Genomic DNA, 23209 nt, shown 5'->3' with positions numbered 1-23209 from the left:
TATAATTGAGCCTTGTTCCTTTACATTTAATAGCCCCCCTTTTTTTGATAGCTCATCCCTCTCATTGATGTTACTTTCAGCTGATTCGTAGCAAGAGTCTCCTTTCCCCTGTGTTTCAGTGTTGTTTTCTTCTCTTGCCTAGAAGCTGTCACCAACAGCCTCTTTAAGGGCCATCAGGATTCAATTTACAATGTCGTGAAGCCCTTTGGGTTTTAATTTCTTTCTCTGCATCCATTCACATCTCACCTACCTCCAGGTTGAAAGGCATTCTCACATCTTTTAGTTCTTTTTTAATGGCATTTTTAATATCAGTATCTGTGCCAGGTATTTATTGCCAGCAAATTGTATAATAAAGCACGTCAAAGCCTAGTGGCTCAAAACAGCATTTACTTTGTTCAAACATTTGTGTTGGGGTAAGGCTCAGTGAATGAGGCCAGCATGTTTCTTTTCCAGTCAGCATTAGCTGGGATATCGTGAAGGTGGGGACCAGAGTCATCTGAAGATTAGTTTATGCACATGTCTGGCAGTTGGAGATAGCTTTTGGATGGGGCATTAGTTGGGGGTGGTCAGTGGGGGCACTGACAAGGTGCTCAGCATGTGGTCTGGGCTTCTTCGCAGCGTAGTGACTGATGCTAAATGTGGGCTTTCCCACAGAGCAAAAGTCAGTTTCCCCAGACTCCGTCCAGTAGAAATCAGTTACTGAGGCCAGCATATATTTAAGGGGAGGGCATTTCAGAGAAATGTGTCAAAGAATTTGTAGACAGTTTCAATACCACCACATCCACTCACTTTGACTTACCGAGTAATCATTCTGTCTAAAGGAAAGTTCTTTGCAACTCGGTGTCACTGAAATTCCCACAAATTTTGTTTGTTGTTTTGTTTGGTATGTTCTGTTCTGTTAAAAGTAACAAATGGTTACAAAAATGAGGCATTTTTTTTTTATTGTTGTTCAGAAAAATGTGTGGATCATCTCACTAAGCTATTAGGAGATGGGATTTCTTTAACCTTTTGAATTATTTTTCTTTGGAATGCAGTTCAAATTAGCAAAAACTATTCATAGTTCATTGAGTTAGACAAGGCTGTGGTCCTAGTGTGATTAGATTGACTACTTTTCTGTGAGTATGGTTTCAGTGTGTCTGTCCTCTGATGCCCTCTTGCAACACCTACCATTTTACTTGGGTTTCTCTTACCTTGGGCATGGGGTATCTCTTCACGGCTGCTCCAGCAAAGCGCAGCCAATGCTCCTTACCTTGGATGAGGGGTATCTCCTCACCGCCGCCCTTCCTGACCTTCAACGTGGGATAGCTCCTATAGGCCCTCCTGTGCCCGTGCAGCCACGGTGTGGGGTTGCTTCTCCCAGCCACCGCCCCTGGCCTCGGGCGTGGGGGCGTGGGTTAGCTCCTCCTGCCCGCAGCCCCTGGCCTCGGGCCTAAGGGCGTGGGGTATCTCCTCCCAGCTACTGCCCCGACCTCGGACTCGGGGTAACTCCTCTCGTTGCTGCCCTGACCTCGGACGCTGGGTATCTCCTCTTGGCCGCCCTTCCTGTGGTCATGTATGGATGTGAGAGTTGGATTGTGAAGAAGGCTGAGCGCCGAAGAATTGATGCTTTTGAACTGTGGTGTTGGAGAAGACTCTTGAGAGTCTCTTGGACTGCAAGGAGATCCAATCAGTCCATTCTGAAGGAGATCAGCCCTGGGATTTCTTTGGAAGGAATGATGCTAAAGCTGAAACTCCAGTATTTGGCCACCTCATGAGAAGAGTTGACTCATTGGAAAAGAATCTGATGCTGGGAGGGATTGGGGGCAAGAGGAGAAGGGGACAACAGAGGATGAGATGGCTGGATGGCATCACTGACTCGATGGACGTGAGTCTGAGTGAACTCCGGGAGTTGGTGATGGACAGGGAGGCCTGGCCTGCTGTGATTCATGGGGTTGCAAAAAGTCCGACATGACTGAGCGACTGATCTGATCTGATCTGATTCATAGTTCAGAAAAATACATGGGATTAGAATCCATATTTATAAGATTTATTAATGAGAGTCTTATTTTCACAATCTTCTTTTGGGAAGCGTTTATTAACTCAGCCCTAGATAACTCAATACAGTATCCCTCAAACTTCTTTAAAACATGGGGCATTAAGATGGGGGGAAGGAGTAAGAGACATTCTACTAAGAGGTGACTTGTAGTCATTTTATGGAGAAAAAATAGAAAAGAGTGTAAAATCAAGTGCAAATGTTGTATGACAAAGATGATGACAGTGAAGAATATATTTTGTGATTCTTGGTGCTTTGAACTTCTTTCTTGATTCTCTGAGTAATCCCTGGTCCTACATTCTACAATACAGATACCATCATATCTATTTGGTCCTGGGTTTGAGTTAGGCTGTGCTCAGTCCACTTGCCTCATTACCAAACGGTATTGTTTTATTCTTGCAGATTGACAATCTTACAGCAGAGCTGGAAAGTGCATCTTCAAAAGGTCTGCACCTGGATGCAAAAAATCAAGTTCTTCGAGAGGAGTTATTATCTATGAAAGGAATTCAAAAGAAATGTAAAAAACTAGAGAAGAATAAAAAGAAGTTGGAGCAAGAAGTAGTGAACCTCAGAAGTCATATAGAAATGAATATGATAGAACACAGTGAAGTAGAGCAGTATAAACGGGAGAGTGAAGAAAGGGCGAGACAGGATCTTGTAGAGAAATTAAAGTAAGTCAACCTATTTTTGCAGGCTAATTTGTTCATCTGTCATGTGCTTGAATTCACCTCATTGTAAATTATGTTTTGGATCTATACAGCTTATGTGTTTCCTCTACTTCCCTTAGAGCAGTTGGTTTGGTAGTTTTCTGGAAGGAAGGGGGCACTTGTTTCTCCCTTTAAATATTTCCATTTCCATCACAGTTATCACCAAATTGACCTATCAGAATGATTCTCACTAGAGAATCCTTTCATTTATAAGACCAAGTGGTATAAAACAAGACTACTAGGAGGAAAAGAAAATATTGTGGTTTAGAACTGGTACCATCCTCTTGAATTATGTTTGTCTTGTTCAATTTTTAAAATTTTAAGTTGATCCTCTTGTTCTTTGAATTATCAGGTTATATAAGCACCACTATAACAATAATTCCACTTTAATTTTGTAATTCACTTCACATTGACAACAATTGTTTTAAACTTCTGCTCTTTTTTTTTTTAACCTTTAAAATTGCTTTCTGAATCACTGACTCAAAAGTAAAGGGAGCAAATACCATTTTCCAGGTTAATGATTATTTTTAAAATGTTATCTTTTAAAATTTGCCTTAGATACAAGCAGCATCTCAGGAGAATTTAGAGCAGTTACAAGAGAAGAATAATGCTTCCATAAGAAGTAAGATGGAACTCAGAATTAAAGACTTGGAATCTGAACTCTCCAAGGTGAAAACGTTGCAAGAAGATTCTCAAAAAGCAGAGTTGGAAAAATATAAGCAACTCTACCTAGTAGAACTAGAAGTTAGAAAGTCGTTGGAAGGTAAACTAGACAAGTAAGTCAAAACAGAGAAAGTAAATTTAGTTCGTTAATTTGTCTCTAAAGCCTAATTTTTATAGAGCACAGTTCATGAGATTAGTAGGAAGTGAAAGCTAACTAGATGGTCACTGCTGGAGGGTGGCCTAAGACAAACTATTAATATGGTTTCCTTTTAAGTTTTACCACACAGAGTCGGAAATGACTGAGGTGACTTAGCAGCAGCAGCACACTGCATAAAGGCATGCTTGTGAAATTGGGGGCAATTAACACAGGAGTGAAAGATGGGATAATTCACAGAGTGTCTAGAAATAGTATGGTGATCTGGCTGAGGGAGGGGGTGTGGAGGATGGAAAGAGCAGATGGCACCTCCAGTGCCTAGTCCGGGTTTCCCCACTGTCTGAAAGCAGAGCATTTCTAGGAAGCCTTTCATAAGCCCAAACAGCATACAGCAAAGAAGCAGGTACCCGAGGGCACGTTCTGCTAGTTGAAGCCTAAAATGAATATGCACAAATGAAACACAGGTACTCCTATATAGGGTTCAGGGTTGTGGTGACTTGACACTGAGTTGTGGGATGTGGCTTCCAGGGAAGGAGCTCAGTGGGGCCAGTCTCCCTGCTTGGGGAGCGCAATGCCTCTCACTGTAAAACGTACATGGAAACTTTTTATATGAAATCAAAAAGTCTCTTCAAAAATTTTTTTTGTTTTTTGATTATCAAAAACAGATGCTGACATAGGCCTTTCCTAGAAGTGAAGTAACATAAAGTAAACTTTGGAAAAGCAGGGGATACTTGTAATTGTTCCTGGGGCTGTTTTAGCTCTTTTCAATCACCCATTGACTTTCTTGTCCTCCCCTCTAGATTGTGACTCTAGATGATTCCTCAGAGCCAAAACTTAATTACTCTGAGGTCATAGGTGAAATGAGTATGTATACAAGGGTGGTGAAAGCAAATGCTTGAAAGTGGCTTTGTGGGATGTGGTGTTTCTTCATCCCTGAACTGTTTCCTGGAGGCAAGTGTGTCCCAGAGGGCAGCAGGTGTCACTGTGAGGCCACCTCCCTTTCTCCCTGATGCCCTTTCTCTCCTCTCCCAACTGTGACTTGTTACTTGAGGAGCCCTAGACACATGTGTACTTCTTTAGAACAAGGTTACAGCTATCATTGTTTACAGGAGGTCTGCTCTGTGTTTTCAGTGTTCAAACAGTTTATTGGGAATTCCATTTACATATGGCAACTTAAAAAATGTAAATCATTAAGTTGGTGTTTTCCATCTTCCCCAGGACTCATGAGAGGCTGGCAGTGGTCAGCACCAAACTTGAGGTGGAGAAAGAGCAGAACAAATCTTTACTCGGCATTCTTAGCTCGAGGCCAGTGCTGGAGCCCCCTTGTGTTGGAAATTTCAATAACCCTTTAGTGCTCAATGGAAATCTTACTCCAAGAGCAAATGTAGGCTTTTCTACCTCAATTCCACGCCCTCCAAATAACAGCATGGAGACTTACTTGACCTAGGTTAGTTCTATTATCTTTTTTACACTGGGTTTCAGATTTTTGATATGAATGATCCTTGTTTTTAATTTGGTGAACTTCTGAGTTGTTTATTTGACTTAATGCACACTAAGTAAAAGCCATAATTAGCTGTGCTAATAAAGGAGACAAATTTTATGATTTTTTTTTTTGTTTCAACATTTCTGTTTTCCAGCCCTTGCTGAGCTAGCAACAGCATTTAGCTTATGTTGGAAATGGCCTTTATCTTTTGTTAACAAAGGTTCATTTTGTGAGCCATCTATCATGTGTTTCTTAACGTCTCAGTCTGGTCACCTGCTGGGTATTTCTGCCACATAAAACCATTACTCAGAATCTGAATTTCATTTTCTTTGTGAGCAAGAGCACTTGCTATGTCTTTTGGCAATTTCTGACAATGTATGATTAGATCACAGAGGTTTTCTTCAGTTTTCTGCTTTCAGTTGTAAGTGTCTAAGTCTCTTAAATCTGGTATATTTTTGTTCAACCCTTGGGAATTCAGATTTCATCTCTCTACTAAAATTAACTTCATTATAGGCTCTTTTCAACTCTGAAAGTTTGCAAAATTCTTTGTAAAAATGAGTACTATTTCCACTGAGTTCTTGCAGTCTAATGTCTTACCCTGGTTCTTACATTCCTGTTCTTGGGGCCTAAAATAACAAGTGAGGTTACCATTGGCACTTGATTTTTTCCTTAGAGTTCTTTGATTGCAGCTCTAAGGCCCTTTCCTCAAAGAGATTCTTATTTGTCTTGGGTTCCTCCAAAAAGGTCTTTGTAGCTTTGATGTATTGATAATTTGACAACTCTTTAAGAATTTCTTTTTTCTCCCAAGAGGCTTTTAACTTTCTGCACAGTGTACTGCCAGTCATTTCATCTTTTCCTATTTGTGGGCAGAAGCAACCCCCCCCCCAGCCCCCACCCTGGGAAAATTCCAGAGTAATTACTCTCTAGTAAGGCAGTTATGCTTATAGATTGTCAAGGCACGTATTGAAAAATCAGGCTATAGGGACTGCAGTGGAGGAAGGTGATGAGGCCAAGAAGAGAGAAGGCTGAGGCCAGCAGGTGCCAGAGACAGGAGCTGGGCCCAGAACAGACAGTGGGTCCAGATGAGATGGATTCCTGGCACAGCAGGTTGAGAAAAAAAGTCCATGAAAAGTTAGAGCTCAAGATTTCCTGGTCCCCCAGGACTTCCTGCTGTACAGCATCTTTCCCTGACACCCAAAGCTTAATTCCAGAATCAGGCAGGGCTGGTCCATCTCCAGATCTTATTCCAGCCCTGCTACAGCCAGACCCTCCCCTCAGCATTACAGGCAGCCCCGTGGCACCTGTGTAGGAATTAGAACCAGACACTCCTTCCAGGATGCTGTCCTGCTTCAAGATGATTGTAGTGAAAGTCGCTCAGTTGTATCTGACTCTTTGCAACCCCGTGGTCTATACAGTCCATGGAATTCTGGCCAAAATACTGGAGTGGGTGGCCTTTCCCTTCTCCAGGGCATCTTCCCAACCCAGGGATGGAACCCAGGTCTCCTGAATTGCAGGCAGATTCTTTATCAGCTGAGTCACAAGGGAACCCCAAGAAAATAGCAATAAATGCATAAATCCACAATGAGTATGATGTGACTGGTGCCCACCAACGTCATGCCGCCCACAACCTGTATGATCAGACCCAGTGGCCTGTGTTCCCTGCCTCCTGCAGTGGGAAGTCCTTCTCCAGAGCCCCTTTGTGCTTCTAATTCCTTACACTAGAACGTTGCTAAAAATAAGTGTTGCTTTCCTTCTGAGAAAGTCTCCAGTTCTTCATCTGCTGACCCCCTTCCTCCAGCCCCTGCCACTATTACTACTTGAGATAGAAGGTAAATCCCCAAGGTCATGAGTGTCCATGCTACTGCTAAGTCACTTCAGTCGTGTCCGACTCTGTGCGACCCCAGAGACGGCAGCCCATCAGGCTGCCCCGTCCCTGGGATTCTCCAGGCAAGAACACTGGAGTGGGTTGCCATTTCCTTCTCCAATGCATGAAAGTGGAAAGTGAAAGTGAAGTCGCTCAGTCGTGTCCGACTCTTAGCGACTCCATGGCCTGCAGCCTTCCAGACTCCTCCTTCCATGGGATTTTCCAGGCAAGAGTACTGGAGTGGGGTGCCATTGCCTTCTCCCATGAGTGTCCATAGAAGCCCAAAATATTTAAAGGAGATAGTTAAACTGACATAGGAAATTGAGAAGAATTTGTTTTTGCTCCTTGAGGAAGTTAAAGCGCTTGAGCTTTATGAGGAACTGAGCTTCATGAGGCCTGGGTCCCCATCCCAGGTGCACATTTTAGCTGAGCCAGGTTATCACTGACATTTAACTCTGGGCTTTTGGGATGTCATTGTAAGATAAGTGAATTGAACTAGATGATCATGAGGGCTGCTTTTACATTTGCCTATCTATAGCTATCCTGTGATCATGGGTTAGTGACCAGAATGAAGTAACAGTTAGAAACTTGGAAAAAGGTTCATTGCTCTTCTGGGATGACATGACTTGAGAGAGATTGCTTCCTTGAGATGAATGAATTTTATCATACTAACAAGAATCAGATAAGGAGCCTAACATTTGCTGGTTTCACATCAAAGTCAAGCTTTGATGTGAAGTATCCTTACAAGCTGCTTCTGGCTTGTAAGGATACAGATGTTGACTGCAATATGCATGAGCACTGAAGGTCTTAGGACAAGTCCATTTTTCCATTAAGGAAGTTTCCTTCTATTTCGAGTCTGTCATGAATGAGAGTTGACCTTTATCAAATGTGTTTTCTGCATCCACAGAAAGATCATGTGGCTTTCTTCTTAAATCTGTTAATTTCGTGAATTACATTGATAGATCTTCTAATATTTAACCATCCTTGTACTATTTTGGAATCATTCTTCTTAAATACACCATTGGACTGGGTTTGCTTATATTTTATTTAGAATATTTCCATCTATGTTTATAAACAATGTTTTAAACACAAAAGAGAAATTTTTAGTCCATTTAACTGGAAATTACAATGGTCATTCCACCTATGTTTATAAGCAAGAGTGATTTTTAAATTTCTCTTTTTGTGCTGACCTTGTCTGGTTTTGGTGTCACGACTAAATAAGTCTTGTAAAATAATTGTGTAACTTTGCTTCTTTTCTGTTCTCTGAGATGGTTTATATAAGATGAAGATTAACTGTCCTTTGAAGTTGTATTAAACAAACCTCTGAAAATATCAGAGTGAACTCTCACTTGGGCAGGATGATGTCTGGATACCCTGGACAAACTTTCCAGTAAAACAGCTATGCATGCTAGAGTAAATTTTTTAAAATTATGTAACTGCAATGCAGAGGTGGCAGAAAAAGAAAAAAAAATCAAGAGTGAGGAAAGCAGGAATTTAGAAAAAGCAAAAAGCCATATTTTTCCCTCGGGGCATCTCACAAATTTAAATTTCAGTTTTGATACTTGACTGTAATGCAGGAGGATAGGTGACAAACCATCACAGAGTTTAGTAGAAGGCCTCTCTGTAAAGCTGAGCCTGCAAAATGCTAAGTCCTGTGTGTCAGGGTAAAGTAGAAATAAATGCACATCACACAAGTGGCCAGTAAGGAAACTTGCTTATCTTGACCTTGTTTCTGAATGGAGAGAGGGGGAGACGACTTCCCCGAGAATTTAAAACCAGTTTTTATTGGGGCACAACACTGCCTGGAGTGAAGAATATATTTTCTAGTCTTCTTTGCAACATGACATGTATGTTCTGTCCAGTGAAATCTAAGTGGAAGTTATGCACATGTTTCATTCAGGACTTTTCCATGTTTGCTCATAAATGAGGTTAATTTTCGATGTTCCTTTCTTGGGCCGACCTTGTCTGGTTTGAGAGTTCTCAGAAAGGAAGAAAGGTATTTGAGTAGACAGCTAGCAGTCTCTGCTGCCTTGATACAAGAGGTGATTGAGACATGGGGTGTCACAGAAGCAGAATTTTCACATGAACAGGAAGGATTTTCCTTCTTTAAAGAAGATCCCAGCCTTAGGAGGCTTCCCAGGTGGTGCTAGGGGAAAAGAACCTGCCTGCCAGTGCAAAAGATGTAAGAGACAGAAATTCAGTCTTTGGGTCAGGAAGATCCCGTGGAGGAGGGCATGGCAACCCAGTCCAGTATTCTTGCCTGGAGAATCCCAGGGACAGAGGAATCTAGTGGGCTACTGTCCAGGTGGTCGCACAGAGGGTGCCTCACGTAACCTGGCATGCCATCACACACCATTGCACACTCTTGTGTGTCCTCCCATGCCCTTGCACACTCTCACATGGACTCGCATGCTCTTTATGCCCTCACACTTGCTCACCCACTCTTGCACATCCTTGCACGCCCTCACACAGGGTCGCACATCCTCACACTTCCTTGCACACCCTTGCAAGCCTTCACATGCCCTTGAACATTCTCACATGCTCTCACACGCCCTCACACACACTTGCACACCCTCGCACATCCTCTCATGCCCTCAGATGCCCTCAAATGCTCTCATACTCACATGTGTATCTTGCACAGCCACACACCTTGCTTGCACTTGCACATCTCTCTTGCACATTGTCAAATGCTCTCACACATCCTCACACACCATCCCACGACCTTGCATGCTATTGCATGGCATTGCACACCCTCGCATGTCCTCATATGCTATTTCACGCTCTCCCATGCACTCACAAACCCTTGTACACTGTCACACAGCCTTGCACCCTCTTGCGAGTCCTTGCGTGTTCTCACACACTCTTGCCAGCTCTCCCACACCATTATCCACTGTCACACGTCCTCACACACCCTTACATACTTTTTCACATCCTTGCACACACTTGCACACCTTCACATTCTCTTTCATGTACTTGCACACATTTGCACATCCTCGCATGCTCTCGGATGACCTGACTCACCCTCACATGCCTGTGTATGCCCTAGCATGCCCTCGCCCATGCTCACGTATTCTTACATGCTCTCACATGTCCTTGCATGCCCTCACATGCCTGCACAAACCCTAAAGTGCCCTTGCCCACGCTCACATATCCATGTACATCCTCGCATGCTCTCGCTCATCTTTGCATGCCCTCACACGCCCTCACATGCCCATGCACGCCTGAGCAGGCAGTCACACGTTCTTGCACATCCTCCCATGCTCTCACATGGCCTTGCATGCACTTGAATGTCCTCACACACTCTCGCAAATCCTGCATGCCCCTCACGCCCTTGTACAGCCTCGCACACCCTCACGTGTCCTCATATGCTCTTGCACACCATGGCATGCTCTTGCACGTCCTTGCACACCCTCACAGATTCTCACATGTCCTTGCGCACTCTCCCATGGCCTTGCACGCACTCGCACATTCTTGTACACCCTCGCGTGCCACTGTAAGCCCTCACACACTCTTGCACAGCCTCGCACGGCTTCACACACCCTCACATGTCCTCATACGCTCTCGCACATCATGGCATGCTCTCACATGCCCTCATAGATTCTTGCACGTCCTTGCATGCCCTTTCAGATTCTCATGCATCCTCGCATACCCTCGCACACTCTCCCACGGCCTCACACGCACTCGCACATCCTCATACACCCTCGCATGCCACTGCAAGCCCTTGTACACTCTGGCACAGCCTTGCATGCTCTTCCACACCCTTGCATGTGCTCACCCGCTCTTGCACAGCCTTGCACATCCTTGCACACACTCGCATGCCCTCTCATGCCCTCACATGGCATCACAAATCCTCGCATGCCCTCCCATGCTCTCGCAAGGCCTCACACGCCCTCCAACACCTCGCATATCCTCACACACCCTCGTTCACCCTCAAATGCTCTTGCATGCACTTGCACACTCTCACAGAGCCACAAAAGTACTCCCAAGCCCTCACATGACCACACATGCCCTCACACACCCTCGCAGGCCCTACCACACTCTCGCCCATGCTCATGTAATCTTGCACATCCTGGCATGCACTCGCATGACCTCAAATGGCCTCGCATGCCTGTACACACTCCTGCATGCCCTTGCACATCCTCACATAAGCTCTCAAGCCCTCATGCACTCTCACACACTCTCAAATGTCCTCACACACTCTTGCAAGCCCTCACATGCCCTCACACACCCTCACATGCTGTCATGCATCATCACACACAATGCCATGCCTTCACATGCACTCGAATGCCCTAGCAGTCCCTCACATGCACTCGCATCCCCTTGCACATCCTTGCGCCCTCTTGCATGCACTTGCATGTCTTCACATGCTTTCATATTCCCTCACACACCCTCGCACACTCTCACACGAATGTCCTCATGCACTCTTTGCACACCCCCCCATGCTCTTCCATGCTCTCGCATCCCCTCGCACATATTCACATACCATCATGAATGCTGTCGTGTGTCATCACACACTCTGTCACGCCCTCACATGCACTTGCACACCCTAGCATGCCCTTGCATCCCTTGGCACCCTCTCACACATGCTCACATGCCCTCACATGCTCTCACATGGCCTCGCATTCCCTCACATATCCTTGCATACACTTGCATACCCTCACATAGCCTCACACACCCACAAATGTCCTCACACATCCTCATAAGCCCTAACATGCCCTTGCCTCTCCTTGCATGTCTTTGCACCCTCTCACACATGCTCGCATGCCCTCACACGCTCTCATATGGCCTCACACTCCCTCGAATGTCCTCGTACACTCTCGCAATTCTTTGCACGCCCTCACACGCTCTTGCATACTCTCACATCCCCTCACACATACTCACATACCATCAACACCCACTTGCACTGTCTCACGTGCCTTCACATGCCCTCCCACACTCTCACAGGCCCTCACATGCTCTTGCACACACTTGCACATACTGCAGTCCTTGCACACTCTCACATGACCTCACACGTCCTCACACTCCCTAACATGGCCTCGCCTGCCCTTGCCTGCTCTTGTGGCCTTGCATGCCCTTGCACACTCTTGCTTGACCTCGCATGTACTCACACACCCTCTCACACCCTCACATGGCTTAACATGCCCTCACAGGCTCTCGCAGTGCCTCACATGCTCTTGCACTCCCTCTATGTCCTTGCGTGTCCTCACATGCCCTTGCATGTCCTCACATGCCCTTGTACATCTTTGCACACTCTTGGACATCCTCGCACATTCTCTCATGCCCTTGCCTGCTTTCACACACCATTGCACGTCCTCACACACCCTTGCATGCCTTCTCATGCTATTGCATGCCCTCACATGCCCTCGCACATCCTCACACACTCTCACACATCCGTGCATGCTCTCACATGCCTTTGCACATGCTCAGATGCCCTCACACACACTCGCATGGCCACACATGCCCTTCCATGTCCTTGCATGTTCTTGCACACCCTCACATGCTGTTGCCCAGCCTTGCAACCCTCACACATTCTTGTATGCTCTCACACATCCTCACAGATCCTCGAATGACCTCGCCTGCCCTTGCACACCATCACACACTCTCACACATCCTTGCACACTCTCTCACACCTCACGTCTTCATACACTTTCGCACACCTTTGTACCCTCTTACACTCCCTTTCATGCCCTCACACACTCTTATACTCCATTGCAACCCTCACACACTTACACTGCCTCACCTCGCATGCTCTCAACTCCCTCTATGTCCTTGCATGTCCTCACATGCCCTTGCACACCTTGCACACTATTACACTCCCTTCCACTACCTCGCACACTGTTATACTCCTCGCACACCTTTTCAGTCATATACTTCCTCGCCCACCCTTACACTCCCTCACACACTGTCACAGTCATACACTACCTCGTACACCCTTGCACACTCTTACACTCCCTGGCATGCCTTCACACACTCTTATACTCCATTGCACACCCTCACACACTTACATTCCTTTCCTCAGTCTTACACTTCTTGCATATCCTCACACATTCTTATACTTCCTCCCATGTTCTTACAATCCCTGAAATGACCACTAGTCCCAGGGTCATTCCCAACCTACCTCGAACCTGGGATCTCTCTTAAACTCCCTGGAACACCGTCTCACACTCTTACATTCCATCTCACACCCTAGCACACTGTTACACTCCCTCACAACACCCTCACACACTCATACTCCCTTGCACACCCTCGCAGATCCTTAGACTCCCTTGCACATTCTTACACTCCCTGGCATGCCCTCTCACACTCTTACACTCCCTCACACACCCTATGTCCACAGTCCCCAGGTTGACAGCACCTCCAGACCCTGTACCTGAAGTAAAAAGCTTCCAGGGTGACAAACATCCCAGACACTGAAACTGGGTCACATATTCAGTCTCCAGGGTGACCGCAGCCCACATCTAAGCACATGGTGTACATGTCCACAGTCTCCCTGGTGAACACCTTTGCAGACCATACATGGGATCACATGTCCACATTCTGCAGAGTGAATGTCCTCCAAGACCCTGAACCTGGGGTCACATATCCACAGTTGCCAAGGTGAACATGCCTCAAGACCCTGCACCTGGGTCGCATGTCCAGTCTCAAGGGTGACCCCACCTCCCAGACCCTTGCCCTGGGTTCACATATCCACAGGCTCCATGTTGACTGCTTCAAAGTACCTGCACCTGGGGTCACATGTCAAAATTCTCCTTGTTGACATCACTCACACCCCACACTTGGGTTCACATGTCCACAGTCTCCAGTGTGACTACACCTTACCAGGTTCACAAGTCCACATTCATCAGGGTGACACCCTCCCAGAGCCTGTATGGGTGGTCACACATCCACAGTCTCCTTGGCGTGACCCCTTCCCAGACCTGGGACCTTGAGTCACATGTCCACTGTCTCCAGGGTAACCCCACCTCCCAGACCTACCTGGGGTCACATTTCTAGAGTCTAAAGGGTGACCCACCTCCCAGACCCTGCACCTGGGGTCACATGTAAACAGTCTCCAGGATGAGACCACCTCCAGACTATGTACCTGGGGTCACATGACCACAGTGCCCAGTGTGACATTTCCTCCCAGTCCCTGCACCTAGGGTTGCCCATCCACAGTCTCCAGGGTGAACCTCTCCCAGATCATACACCTGGAGTAACATGTCTACAATCCCCAGAGTGACAACACTTCCCAGACCTTGCACCTAAGGTCCCATGTCCACAAGATCCAGGGTGACCCCCTCCCACACCCTGGACCAGGGTCACATGTCTACAGTCTGAAGTGTGACTCCACCTCCCAGAAACTGCATGTGGGGTCACACATAAACAATTTCCAGGGTAACCCCTTCTTGACCCTGTACCTGGGGTCAAATTCCTGTGGTATCCAGGGTGACTCCCTCCCAGACCATATACATGGGAACACATGTCCACAGTCTCTAGTATGAGCTAAAATCCAGACTTCATACCTGAGGTCTCATGACCACAGTGTCCTGGGTGACACCACCTCCCAGTCCCTGCACTTAGGGTAACATGTCCAGAGTCTCCAGGGTAACCCCCTCCCAGACCATTCACCTGATGTAACATGTCTACAATCCCCAGAGTGACCCCACGTCCCAGATCCTGCATCTGGGATCACAATCCACAGTATGCAGGGAAAGCCCCTCCCCAGACCCTGCACTTTGGGTCACACGTCCATAGTCCTCAGGGTGACCCCACCACCCAGACCCAGTAACCAGAAACACCTGCACACAATCTTCATGGTAACCCCACCTCCCAGACCTTATACCTGGAATTTCATGTCCATAGTCTCCATGATGAACCCCTCCCAGACCATGCACCTGGGATCACACACCCACAGTTTCCAGGGTGACCTCCTTTCCCCCTTCACAGGGGGTTATATGGCCACAGTCTCCACTTTCATACCCCACATCAGATCCTTTACCTGGTGTCACATGGCTGCAGCTTCCCTGGTGAACCCCTTCATAGACCCTATTCATAGGGGCACATGTCCTTAGTCTCCAGGGTGAACCCTTTCCCAGACACTTCACCTGGCTTTACACATCCACAGGCTCCAGGGTCAGCCTCTACCCCAGACACTGCATTTTGGGTCAACCGTCCACTTTCCCCGGGGAGAAAACACCTCACAGAACCTGCACTTGGGGTCATATATCCATAGTCTCCACAGAAAGCCCTGTCCCCAGACCCTGCACCTGGTGTTAGACGGCCACAGTCCAGGGTGACCCCTACTCCCATATCTTTCACCTGGGGTCACACATCCACAGGCTAAAGGGTGACCCCTTTGAAATAAAAGCACCTGGGGTCAAATGTCCACAGTCTCCTTGGTGACACTTCACCCAGACACTGTACCTGGGATCACATTTCCAGTTTCCAGGGTAACTGCCTCTCCTAGACCCTACACCTGGGGGTCACACTTCCACATTCTCCATGGTGACCCCACCTCACCAGAACTTTTACCTCTGGTCACATGTACACAGTCTCCAGGGTGACCACCACTCCCAGACTTTGAACCTCTGGTCACATTTCCAGTCTCCAGGGTGACCCCCCCTCCAGACCCGTACCTGTGGATACAGACCACAGACTTCACGGTGACACTACCACATCAGTCTGAGCACCTGGGATGACATGGCCACAGTTCCCATTGTGAGCTCCCCTCTCAGACCCTACCCTTGTGTTACATGTCCACAGTTTCCAGGGTGACACCGTCCCCGAACCTGTATCTGAGATCACATGTCTTCAGTCCCAAGGGTGACCTCTCCCAGGCACTGTATTTGGGGGTGACATATCCAGTCTCTACTGTGTGGATTCTCCCAGACCCAGTACCTGGTGACACACATCCATGTCTCCCAGGGTGAGCCCCTTCCATGACCCAGCACCTGGGCTCACAGGTCCAGAGCCCCCAGGGTGACCCCTCCTCCCAGACCCTGTCCCTGATGTCACATGTCCACACTCACCAGTGTGATTTCCCTCCCAGACCATGTACCTGGGGTCACACATCCAGTCTCCAAGGTGACCCCTCTCACACACCCTGCACCTGGAGTTACACATGAATAGTCTCCAGGGTGACACCCTTCCCAAACACTGTACCCGGGGTCACGTATCCAGTCCCCAGGGTGACAACTCCCTAACACTGCACCTGGGTTCACATATCCAAAGTCTCATATGTGACCCCATCCAGACCCTGCACCTCAGTTCACAGGTCCACAGTATCCAGGGTGACACCTCTCCCAGACCCTGCACCTGGGGTCATACGTCCCTGGTCTCCATTGTGACACCCCCCTGCCAGACCCTGCACCTGGTATCACATGTCCACAGTCTCCAGGGTGACAATCTTCCCCAGATTGTATACTTGGGATCACACGTCCACATTTTCCAGAGTGACCCAACCTCACTGACCCTGGTCTGGGGTATCAGGACCACAGTCTCGAGGTGACTTAACCTTATAGACTCTGCCCCTGGGTTCTCATGACCATAGTCTCCAGGATAAACCCCTCCCAGAATCTGCACCTGAGGTAACATATTCACAGTCTCCAGGGTGACCCCATCTCACTGACCATGTATCTGGGGTCATATGTCTACAATCTCTTGGGTGAAACCCTCCCCATGAAAGGTTGTTGCTGAACCACGCAAAGACACCGGGATTCTTGGCCTCCAGAGGAGAAGAATTCAATCTGGGGCCAGAGACGAGGCTTGATTGCTTAGAGCTTTTGTGTATAAAGTTTTATTAAAGTATAAAGGAGATAGAGAAAGCTTCTGACATAGGCATCAGAAGGGGGTAGAAAGAGTACCCCCTTGCTAGTGTTAGAAACGGAGTTATATACTCTCTAATTAGTTATTACAGTGAATCAAAAGAATGTCTGGAGGTTGTAAAGACCTCACTAACTCCAATAATTACACCTTAAGATAACAGGATTAGCCAGAAGGTTTTTTCCAGAGACTGTCCTCAGGCAGGATACATTATTGTTTTATAATCCTAAGGAATGTAGAGGGACAGAAAAAGTTTGTCTTCTTCCTCCTTGAAAATTCCAGACCCCTCTCTCCTTGGGGACCCCTAGACTTCTTATCAACCTGCCTAGGAAGTGACTGTCTCATTCCCCTCTTTTCTTATAGGAGAATTATGTTGCCAAGGGAAAGGGGCATTGTTTTCGTTCCATAACTACTTCCTGCTATTTAGGGGTGTGGTCCCTAAATTGTTAAGGCAACATAGTCTCCTAACCCTCATATTGAGGATCTCTGATCCAGGGGCCCCAAGTAATTGTTGGAGGAGGCTGTGGCACTAGTAGGAGCTTGGACAACCATTTGTAATTTAAAAGCCTTCATGCAACTAGAAAGAAATCCAATTAAACAGTTACAGATGTAAGGCAAAATAACCATTAAAACAAGTTAAAATCAAAATTAAAAGTCATATTATGTCCATAGTTACATCAGTCCATCTTAGGATTGTTAGATGTCATCAGCTGAAGAAGAGACATCCCATATGATTGTTGTTGAAGGTATTCTCAGACTTGGAGAAAGTCTTTTCCTTGAAGTGGAGATGTCCACCATGGGAAGCCTTCCACTGATGAAGAGGGGAAACCTGTTCAGCAGTCACCATGGCGTAACCTGCTTTATGCTTTCCATCCTGAACAAAAGAACTGCCACCAGTAAATACTTCCCATGTCAGGATTGTCTAATGGGATATCCATTAGATCTTCCCGAGCTGCATAGTTTAAAGTTAGGAATTGGGAACAATCGTGATCAGGTGTTTCATTTTCCTTCTCAGGAAGGAAAGTGGCAGGATTTAAATTACTACAGACTTTAAGCTTAGTTACTGGTCCTTCTAACAACAATGATTGATATTTAAGAAGTCTACTGTCTGTCATCCAAATATTAACCTTAGGATTTAAGATTCCACTCACATCATGAGAAGTCAGGACAGTAAGGTTTCATCCATTAATTATTTTTAAAGCTTCAGGTGCTAATAAAGCTGCTGCCCCAATTACCCTTAGGCAGTGGGGCCACTCACATGAAATTACATCTAATTATCTGCTCAGATAAGCAATAGGTTGCTGGTGAGGCCCTCGGGGTTGTGTCAAAACTCCCAAGGCCACACCTTTTTTTTCAGTGACAAATTAAATTCTGACCCTGTGGGCAAGCTCAGAGCTGGAGCTTGCAGGAGAGCAGTCTGAAGAACCTTAAAAGCCTTTTGAGTATCTGGAGACCAAACCAGTTTGTCGGTTTGGGCCTGCTGAGTTTCAGCTATAAGTTTATATAAAGGCCAGGCAAGTTCCCCATAACCCAGAATCCAAACGTGACTGTAGCCTGTGATTCCCCCAAATCCTCTCAATTGTCTTAAAGTCATAGGTAGGGGATGATTTCAGTTCCAGTTCCAGTTCAGTCGCTCAGTCTTGTCCAACTCTTTGCAATCCCATGAATCGCAGCACTCCAGGCCTCCCAGTCCATCACCAACTCCCAGAGTTTATTCAAACTCATGTCCGTCAAGTTGGTGATGCCATCCAGCCATCTCATCCTCTGTCATCCCCTTCTCCTCCTTCCCACAATCCCTCCCAGCATCAAGGCCTTTTCCAATGAGTCAACTCTTCGCATGAGGTGGCCAAAGTATTGGAGTTTCAGTTTCAACATCAGTCCTTCCAATGAACACCCAGGACTGATCTCCTTTAGAATGGACTGGTTGGCTCTCCTTGCAGTCCAAGGGACTCCCAGAGTCTTCTCCAACACCACAGTTCAAAAGCATCAATTCTTCGGTGCTCAGCTTTCTTCACAGTCCAACTCTCACATCCATACATGACCACAGGAAAAACCATAGCCTTGACTAGACGGACTTTTGTTGGCAAAGTAATGTCTCTGCTTTTCAATATGCTGTCTAGGTTGGTTATAACTTTCCTTCCAAGGAGTAAGCATCTTTTAATTTCCTGGCTGCAATCACCATCTGCAGTGGTTTGGGAGCCCCCAAAAATAAAGTCTGACACTATTTACACTGGTTCCCCATCTATTTCCCATGAAGTGATGGGACCAGATGCCATGATCTTCGTTTTCTGAATGTTGAGCTTTAAGCCAACTTTTTCACTCTGCTCTTTCACTTTCATCAAGAGGCTCTTTAGTTCCTCTTCACTTTCTGCCATAAGGGTGGTGTCATCTGCATATCTGAGGTTATTGATATTTCTCCCAGCAATCTTGATTCCAGCTTGTGCTTCTTCCAGCCCAGCATTTCTCATGATGTACTCTGCATAGAAGTTAAATAAGCAGGGTGACAATATATAGCCTTGACGTACTCCTTTTCCTATTTGGAACCAGTCTGTTGTTCCATGTCCAGTTCTAACTGTTGCTTCCTGACCTGCATACAGGTTTCTCAAGAGGCAGTTCAGATGGTCTGGTATTCCCATCTCTTTCAGAATTTTCCACAGTTTATTGTGATCCACACACCCAAAGGCTTTGGCATAGGCAATAAAGCAGAAATAGATGTTTTTCTGGAACTCTCTTGCTTTTTCCATGATCCAGAAGATGTTGGCAATTTGATCTCTGGTTCCTCTGCCTTTTCTAAAACCACCTTGAACATCTGGAAGTTCACGGTTCACGTATTGCTGAAGCCTAGCTTGGAGAATTTTGAGCATTACTTTACTAGCGTGTATAGGTTATTGGAGAAGGCAATGGCACCCCACTCCAGTACTCTTGCCTGGAAACTCCCACAGACTGGTAGGCTGCAGTCCATGGGGTCACTAAGAGTCAGATACGACTGAGCGACTTCACTTTCACTTTTCACTTTCATGCATTGGAGAAGGAAATGGCAACCCACTCCAGTGTTCTTGCCTGGAGAATCCCAGGGACTAGGGAGCCTGGTGGGCTGCGGCCTATGGGGTCGCACAGAGTCGGACACGACTGAAACGACTTAGCAGCAGCAGCATAGGTTTAATTCTCTCGGGGCCTATGGCCCTAGTCCCTTCTGATATGATTAGGCCCAGATATCTAACAGATTGTTGACAAAGCTGAGCCTTTTCTCCTGATGCCTGGTAACTGCAGCTTGCCAGAAAGTTTAATTATTAATTCAAGAAGTTAGTAAATCACTTTTTGTGGAAGAAATATATTACACATTACATACAAAGATACACTGATGATCAAAAGCTTAAAATATAGATATAGCAAAGAAAGATGGACAATCTCAACCCAAGGCTGTCACATGCACGAACTAACACTCACATGGGGCAAAAACCCCCACAACAATTAATTAATTAAAGGTATTCAGCAGAACTGTTTCAATTATTGAAGTCCTTTGTAATTTAGGAGGCTCTGAGATAGCTATTGTGATGGATGTATTTCTTACAATAAGTGTGTAACAGGTGAACATTCTAGTTTGAATGCTTTAATGAATATAAATGCTAAATGAACATGCCTCTCATCCTTATGAGAGTTCCTAGACAGGAAGACCAGCTTAGAATTCTTTGTCTTTGAGCAGAAAAATGTGAATACAAATTATGAATGCTGAATTTGCAGACACTATATTGAAATACACAGTTTTAAAATTTAAATACCATTCAAAAAATCTTGAGTGGTTAGCTGATGAATTTTGTTTTATAATAAAATAGCTAAATATGCAGAAGTTAAATATGTCAAATCTAAATATGTCAAAGTTAAATAGCTAAATATGCAGAAGTTAAATATGTCAAAGTTAAAAAGACATTGGAAATACAACTGAAAAAAATCTCATTTTTAAAAATTAACTATATGTATCCCTAAAAGTATTTTTTATTGCTTAAGACATTTAAAAGAGCAAAAGAGATTAATTTTGAATTGATAATGAAAAACAGAATGGAGAGGTGAAAAGAATAACACATCAAATGCAAATATCAAGTTATTTCACAAAGGAACTTAAATTTAGAATTTGTATTTTTGAGTGTTGAGACGAATAGCAAAATTATAATCACTTATCTTCAGAACTAAATAAATATTGTATACAGCAGAAAAAGAAAGATTAAAGTTTTTTTTTTTAATTTACAGATAGATTTAATAATGATGAAAAACACACTTTATCACACATTTAGAGCTCCTGGTGTTATAGGTTTGGTTTTTATAGGAAATTGAAAAATAGAAAGTTGCAACATCCTGTTTTATAAATAAAAAAACAAGAGCTAATGAAAGTGAAATAATAGTACCTCTGATTGGATCATTCCCACAGATGAAATATGAAGATATGGAAGCAAAAGACAACATATCCAAAGTGATGGAATTTGTACTCCTGGGGTTTTCTGACCTTCCAAACCTTCAAGGGCTATTATTTGGGGTGTTCTCCATCATTTACATCATTATCTTAACTGGAAATAGTCTCATAATAATACTAACTAGACTTGACCCTGCACTGCACAAACCCATGTATTTTTTCCTGACAAAGTTTTCCTCCTTGGAAATCTGTTCCGTGTCTGTCACTCTCCCTAGGATTCTGGTGAACCTTTGGACTCAGGACAGAAGCATTTCTGTGCTGGACTGTGCTGCCCAAATGAGCTTCTTCCTTATCCTCCGAGCCACTGAGTGCTTCCTCCTGGCGGTGATGGCCTATGACCGCTGTGTGGCCATCTGTGGCCCTCTGCACTGTCCCCTGGTCATGACCCCAAAGGTGTGCCTCCAGCTGGCTGTGGGCTCCGGGTCAGTGGAATCCCAGTGCAGACAGGGCAAATGTGCCAGAACTTCTTTCTGCATTTCTGTCATTTGAATGAGATTAACCATTTCTGTGACATTCCCCCTATTCTGAAGCTGGCCTGCAGAGACACTTTTGCACATGAGCTCTCAGTCTATGCAGTAACTCTGTTGTTTGTTGCTGTACCTTTTATGTTGATCCTTGCCTCTTACAGCAAAATCATTTCCACTATTCTGAGGTCGCCAACAGCCAGAGGAAGAGCCAAAGCCTTCTCCACATCTCACCTGTTGGTTGTGCTTTTGTTCTTTGGACCTGCTACCATTGCATACTTAAGGCCCAAATCCAGTCATTCTGCAGGAACTGACAGACTCCTCTCTCTGTTCTACACCATAGTGACTCCGATGTTCAATCCCATGATATACAGTCTTTGGAACAAGGATATGATTGCAGCACTGAGAAAATTATTACTTAAAATATAGCATGATGAATTTAATTATCAACGCTTTATCTACTTGCATGTACTTATCAGAGAATCATTATAAAGAGATTTATAATGATTCTCTGATAAGTACATGATGATTCTCTGATAAGTACATGCAAGTAGATAAAGCGTTGATAATTAAATTCATCTCTATGACCCACCTCCCAGAATATTGGAAATAAAAGCAAAAATAAACAAATGGGACCTAATTAACCTTAAAAGCTTCTGCACATCAAAGGAAACTATTAGCAAGGTGAAAAGACAGCCTTCAGAATGGGAGAAAATAATAGCAAATGAAGCAACTGACAAACAACTAATCTCAAAAATATACAAGCAACTCCTACAGCTCAACTCCAGAAAAATAAATGACCCAATCAAAAAATGGGCCAAAGAACTAAATAGACATTTCTTCAAAGAAGACATAGAGAGGGCTAACAAACACATGAAAAGATGCTCAACATCACTCATTATCAGAGAAATGCAAATCAAAACCACTATGAGGTACCATTTCACGCCAGTCAGAATGGCTGCGATTCAAAAATCTACAAATAATAAATGCTGGAGAGGGTGTGGAGAAAAGGGAACCCTCTTACACTGTTGGTGGGAATGCAAACTAGTACAGCCACTATGGAGAACAGTGTGGAGATTCCTTAAAAAACTGGAAATAGAACTGCCTTATGATCCAGCAATCCCACTGCTGGGCAGTCACACTGAGGAAACCAGAAGGGAAAGAGACACATGTACCCCAATGTTCATCGCAGCACTGTTTATAATAGCCAGGACATGGAAGCAACCTAGATGTCCATCAGCAGATGAATGGATAAAGAAAGCAGTGGTACATATACACAATGGAGTATTACTCAGCCACTAAAAAGAAAGCATTTGAATCAGTTCTAATGAGGTGGATGAAACTGGAGCCTATTATACAGAGTGAAGTAAGCCAGAAGGAAAAACACCAATACAGTATACTAACGCATATATATGGAATTTAGAAAGATGGTAACAATAACCCTGTGTACAAGACAGCAGAAGAGACACTGATGTATAGAACAGTCTTATGGACTCTATGGGAGAGGGAGAGGGTGGGAAGATTTGGGAGAATGGCATTGAAACACGTAAAATATCATGTATGAAACGAGATGCCA

At 45.1% G+C, this 23209-nt stretch overlaps 1 long non-coding RNA gene across 2 annotated transcripts; it reads left to right on the top strand.

Annotated features, from left to right (window-relative positions):
- The first annotated feature begins 2469 nt into the window (after positions 1–2469).
- On the top strand, positions 2470–22120 carry LOC133239774 (uncharacterized). 2 transcript variants are annotated; one of them, XR_009733957.1, is made up of 4 exons: positions 2470–2703; positions 3298–3515; positions 4775–5003; positions 21385–22120. It is a non-coding gene; the product is annotated as an uncharacterized LOC133239774 (long non-coding RNA). The 2 variants fall into 2 exon arrangements; XR_009733956.1 differs by having other exon boundaries at positions 2473–2703; positions 21798–22120.
- Positions 22121–23209: the final 1089 nt, after the last annotated feature.

Source organism: Bos javanicus, chromosome 27 (genome assembly GCF_032452875.1).
Source record: "Bos javanicus breed banteng chromosome 27, ARS-OSU_banteng_1.0, whole genome shotgun sequence".
Lineage (NCBI taxonomy): Eukaryota > Metazoa > Chordata > Mammalia > Artiodactyla > Bovidae > Bos > Bos javanicus.
This window is presented reverse-complemented; position numbering and strand designations above follow the sequence as displayed.